The sequence below is a fragment of the Coregonus lavaretus genome, assembly GCF_964263955.1.
Source record: "Coregonus lavaretus genome assembly, chromosome: 28".
NCBI lineage: Eukaryota > Metazoa > Chordata > Actinopteri > Salmoniformes > Salmonidae > Coregonus > Coregonus lavaretus.
The window spans coordinates 11,039,771-11,045,770 of NC_140015.1; the positions used below are offsets into that span (position 1 = coordinate 11,039,771).

The following is a 6,000-nucleotide window of genomic DNA, read 5'->3' on the forward strand; positions in this document are numbered from 1 at the left end:
TCAGTGAGTGTGGGTGTGTCAGAGAGAGAGAGAGAGAGAGAGAGAGAGAGAGAGAGAGAGAGAGAGAGAGAGAGAGAGAGAGAGAGAGAACCAACAACATTAGACACTTTATGGAACACAAAGCCTTCACTATTTCATCCTGGAATATCCAAGGCCTGAGGTCATCTGTCTTTGGCCTAAAGAGCAGGAATCTGGACTTCAACAAAGATATCGGAAATACAGACAATGTCATCCTACAAGAAACATGGTATAGAGGAGGAGACGGACCCACTGGTTGCCCTCTAGGTTACAGAGAGCTGGTAGTCCCATCCACCAAACTACCAGGTGTGAAACAGGGAAGGGACTCAGGGGGTATGCTAATTTGGTATAGACCAGACCTAACTCACTCTATTAAATTAATCAAAACAGGAACATTTTACATTTGGTTAGAAATTCAAAAGGAAATTATCTCAACAGAAAAACGTCCTCCTGTGTGCTACATATATCCCCCCACTAGAATCCCCATACTTTAATGAAGACAGCTTCTCCATCCTGGAGGGGGAAATCAATCATTTCCAGACCCAGGGCCATGTACTAGTCTGTGGCGACCTAAATGCCAGAACTGGACAAGAACCTGACACCCTCAGCACACAGGGGGACAAACAACTCGTAAAACGGACTATCCTACCGATCCTTGACTTCGACGATGTCATTTACAAAATAGCCTCCATCACTCTACTCAGCAAATTGGATGTAGTCTATCGCAGTGCCATCTGTTTTGTCACCAAAGCCCCATATATTACCCACCACTGTGACCTGTATGCTCTTGTTGGCTGGTCCTCACTACATATTAGTCGCCAAACCCACTGGCTCCAGGCCATCTATAAATCACTGCTAGGCAATTCGTCGCCTTATCTTAGCTCATTGATCACCATAGCAACACCCACCCGTAGTATGCGCTCCAGCAGGTACAGTGGGGAAAAAAAGTATTTAGTCAGCCACCAATTGTGCAAGTTCTCCCACTTAAAAAGATGAGAGAGGCCTGTAATTTTCATCATAGGTACACGTCAACTATGACAGACAAAATGAGAATTTTCTTTCCAGATAATCACATTGTAGGATTTTTAATGAATTTATTTGCAAATTATGGTGGAAAATAAGTATTTGGTCAATAACAAAAGTTTCTCAATACTTTGTTATATACCCTTTGTTGGCAATGACACAGGTCAAACGTTTTCTGTAAGTCTTCACAAGGTTTTCACACACTGTTGCTGGTATTTTGGCCCATTCCTCCATGCAGATCTCCTCTAGAGCAGTGATGTTTTGGGGCTGTCGCTGGGCAACACAGACTTTCAACTCCCTCCAAAGATTTTCTATGGGGTTGAGATCTGGAGACTGGCTAGGCCACTCCAGGACCTTGAAATGCTTCTTACGAAGCCACTCCTTCGTTGCCCGGGCGGTGTGTTTGGGATCATTGTCATGCTGAAAGACCCAGCCACGTTTCATCTTCAATGCCCTTGCTGATGGAAGGTGGTTTTCACTCAAAATCTCACGATACATGGCCCCATTCATTCTTTCCTTTACACGGATCAGTCGTCCTGGTCCCTTTGCAGAAAAACAGCCCCAAAGCATGATGTTTCCGCCCCCATGCTTCACAGTAGCTATGGTGTTCTTTGGATGCAACTCAGCATTCTTTGTCCTCCAAACATGACGAGTTGAGTTTTTACCAAAAAGTTCTATTTTGGTTTCATCTGACCATATGACATTCTCCCAATCCTCTTCTGGATCATCCAAATGCACTCTAGCAAACTTCAGACGGGCCTGGACATGTACTGGCTTAAGCAGGGGGACACGTCTGGCACTGCAGGATTTGAGTCCCTGGCGGCGTAGTGTGTTACTGATGGTAGGCTTTGTTACTTTGGTCCCAGCTCTCTGCAGGTCATTCACTAGGTCCCCCCGTGTGGTTCTGGGAATTTTGCTCACCGTTCTTGTGATCATTTTGAACCCACGGGGTGAGATCTTGCGTGGAGCCCCAGATCGAGGGAGATTATCAGTGGTCTTGTATGTCTTCCATTTCCTAATAATTGCTCCCACAGTTGATTTCTTCAAACCAAGCTGCTTACCTATTGCAGATTCAGTCTTCCCAGCCTGGTGCAGGTCTACAATTTTGTTTCTGGTGTCCTTTGACAGCTCTTTGGTCTTGGCCATAGTGGAGTTTGGAGTGTGACTGTTTGAGGTTGTGGACAGGTGTCTTTTATACTGATAACAAGTTCAAACAGGTGCCATTAATACATGTAACGAGTGGAGGACAGAGGAGCCTCTTAAGGAAGAAGTTACAGGTCTGTGAGAGCCAGAAATCTTGCTTGTTTGTAGGTGACCAAATACTTATTTTCCACCATAATTTGCAAATAAATTCAGCAAAATTCCTACAATGTGATTTTCTGGATTTTTTTTCTCAATTTGTCTGTCATAGTTGACGTGTACCTATGATGAAAATTACAGGCCTCTCTCATCTTTTTAAGTGGGAGAACTTGCACAATTGGTGGCTGACTAAATACTTTTTTCCCCCACTGTATATCTCATTGGTCATCCCCAAAGCCAACACCTCCTTTGGCCGCCATTCCTTCCAGTTCTCTGCTGCCAATGACTGGAACGAATTGCAAAAATCTCTGAAGCTGGAGACTCTTATCTCCCTCACTAACTTTAAGCATCAGTTGTCAGAGCACCTTACCGATCACTGCACCTGTACACAGCCCATCTGAAATTAGCCCACCCAACTACCTCATCCCCATATTGTTATTTATTTTGCTCATTTGCACCCCAGTATCTCTATTTGCACATCATCTCTTGCACATCTATCATTCCAGTGTTAATACTAATTGTAATTATTTTGCACTATAGCCTATTTATTGCCTTACCTCCATAACTTGCTACATTTGCACACACTGTATATATATTTTCTGTTGTATTTTTGACTTTATGTTTTGTTTTACCCCATATGTAACTCTGTGTTGTTGTTTTTATCGCACTGCTTTGCTTTATCTTGGCCAGGTCGCAGTTGTAAATGAGAACTTGTTCTCAACTGGCTTACCTTGTTAAATAAAGGTTAAATTAAATAATAAAAAAATATATTTTTTAAACTACCTGGAGGTGACAGCATTCCCTCCCCCATATGCCCCCCTAGGCACAACTACGACAACATAACCAACAAAAACGGGTCATGACTCCTGCAGCTCTGTCGCACACTGGGTATGTACATAGTCAATGGTAGGCTTCAAGGGGACTCCTATGGTAGGTACACCTATAGCTCATCTCTTGGGAGTAGTACTGTAGACTACTTTATCACTGACCTCAACCCAGAGTCTCTCAGAACGTTCACAGTCAGCCCACTGACTCCCCTATCAGACCACAACAAAATCAGTCTACTTGAACAGAGCAATACTCAATCATGAGGCATCAAAGCCAAAGGAACTGAATAATATTAAGAAATGCTATAGATGGAAGGAAAGTAGTGTTGAAACCTACCAAAAAACAATTAGGCAACAACAAATTAACAACAGTGATAAATGGTTTGATGAAGAATGCAAAAACCTAAGAAAGAAAGAATCCATAGACTCTAACCACTTCTGGGAAAATTGGAAAACACTAAACAAACAACAACACAAAGAGCTATCTATCCAAAACGGAGATGTATGGGTAAACCACTTCTCCAATCTTTTTGGCCCTATAACAGAGAACAAACAGCAAAGAAATATACATGATCAAATGCAAATCTTAGAATCAACTATTAAAGACTACCAGAACCCACTGGATTCTCCAATTACATTGAATGAACTACAGGACAAAATACAAACCCTCCAACCCAAAAAGGCCTGTGGTGTTGATGGTATCCTCAATGAAATGATCAAATATACAGACCACAAATTTCAATTAGCTATACTTAAACTCTTTAACATCATCCTTAGCTCTGGCATCTTCCCCAATATTTGGAACCAAGGACTGATCACCCCAATCCACAAAAGTGGAGACAAATTTGACCCCAATAACTACCGTGGGATATGCGTCAACAGCAACCTTGGGAAAATCCTCTGCATTATCATTAACAGCAGACTAGTTCATTTCCTCAGTGAAAACAATGTACTGAGCAAATGTCAAATAGGCTTTTTACCAAATTACCGTACGACAGACCACGTATTCACCCTGCACACCCTAATTGACAAACAAACCAAAACAAAGGCAAAGTCTTCTCATGCTTTGTTGATTTCAAAAAAGCTTTTGACTCAATTTGGCATGAGGGTCTACTGTACAAATTGATGAAAAGTGGGGTTGGGGGAAAAACATATGACATTATAAAATCCATGTACACAAACAACAAGTGTGCGGTTAAAATTGGCAAAAAACACACACATTTCTTTCCACAGGGCCGTGGGGTGAGACAGGGATGCAGTTTAAGCCCCACCCTTTTTCAACATATCTAACAACGAATTGGCGAGGGCACTAGAACAGTCTGCAGCACCCGGCCTCACCCTACTAGAATCTGAAGTCAAATGTCTACTGTTTGCTGATGATCTGGTCCTTCTGTCACCAACCAAGGAGGGGCCTACAGCAGCACCTAGATATTCTGCACAGATTCTGTCAGACCTGGGCCCTGACAGTAAATCTCAGTAAGACAAAAATAATGGTGTTCCAAAAAAGGTCCAGTTGCCAGGACCACAAATACAAATTCCATCTAGACACCATTGCCCTAGAGCACACAAAAAACAATACATACCTCGGCCTAAACATCAGCGCCACAGGTAACTTCCACAAAGCTGTGAACGATCTGAGAGACAAGGCAAGAAGGGCCTTCTATGCCCTCAAAAGGAACATACATTTTGACATACCAATTAGGATCTGGCTAAAAATACTTGAATCAGTTATAGAACCCTTTGCCCTTTATGGTTGTGAGGTCTGGGGTCCGCTCACCAACCAAGAATTCACAAAATGGGACAAACACCAAATTGAGACTCTGCATGCAGAATTCTGCAAAATCATCCTCTGTGTACAACGTAAAACACCATATAATGCATGCAGAGCAGAATTAGGCCAATACCCGCTAATTATCAAAATCCAGAAAAGAGCCATTAAATTCTATAACCACTTAAAAGGAAGCGATTCCCAAACCTTCCATAACAAAGCCATCACCTACAGAGAGATGAACTTGGAGAAGAGTCCCCTAAGTAAGCTGGTCCTGGGGCTCTGTTCACAAACACAAACAGACCCCACAGAGCCCCAGGACAACAACAACAACAACAACAACACAATTAGACCCAACCAAATCATGAGAAAACAAAAAGAGAATTACTTGACACATTGGAAAGAACAAACAAAAAAACAGAGCAAACTAGAATGCTATTTGGCCCTAAACAGAGAGTACACAGTGGCAGAATACCTGACCACTGTGACTGACCCAAACTTAAGGAAAGCTTTGACTATGTACAGACTCAGTGAGCATAGCCTTGCTATTGAGAAAGGCCGCCGTAGGCAGACCTGACTCTCAAGAGAAGACAGGCTATGTGCACACTGCCCACAAAATGAGGTGGAAACTGTGCTGCACTTCCTAACCTCCTGCCAAATGTATGACCATATTAGAGACACATATTTCCCCCAGATTACAGTGATCCACAAAGAATTCTAAAACAAACCCAATTTTGATAAACTCCCTTATCTAATGGGTGAAAAACCACAGTGTGCCATCACAGCTGCAAGGTTTGTGACCTGTTGCCACAAGAAAAGGGCAACCAGTGAAGAACAAACACCATTGTAAATACAACCCATATTTATGTTTATTTATTTTCCCATTTGTACTTTAACTATTTGCACATTGTTACAACGCTGTATATATACATAGTATGACATTTGAAATGTCTTTATTCTTTTGGAACTTCTGAGTGTAATGTTTCCTGTTAATATTTATTGTTTATTTCACTTTTGTTTATTATCTACTTCACTTGCTTTGGCAATGTTAACATACGTTTCCCA

At 42.0% G+C, this 6,000-nt stretch overlaps 1 protein-coding gene across 1 annotated transcript in view; it reads right to left on the bottom strand.

The window, feature by feature from the left end:
* Positions 1-6,000, bottom strand: part of LOC311103683 (voltage-dependent L-type calcium channel subunit beta-1-like) — a gene marked incomplete at both ends in the record, with an annotated part of 38,655 nt that overhangs the window by 15,077 nt on the left and 17,578 nt on the right. The window lies entirely within an intron of this gene.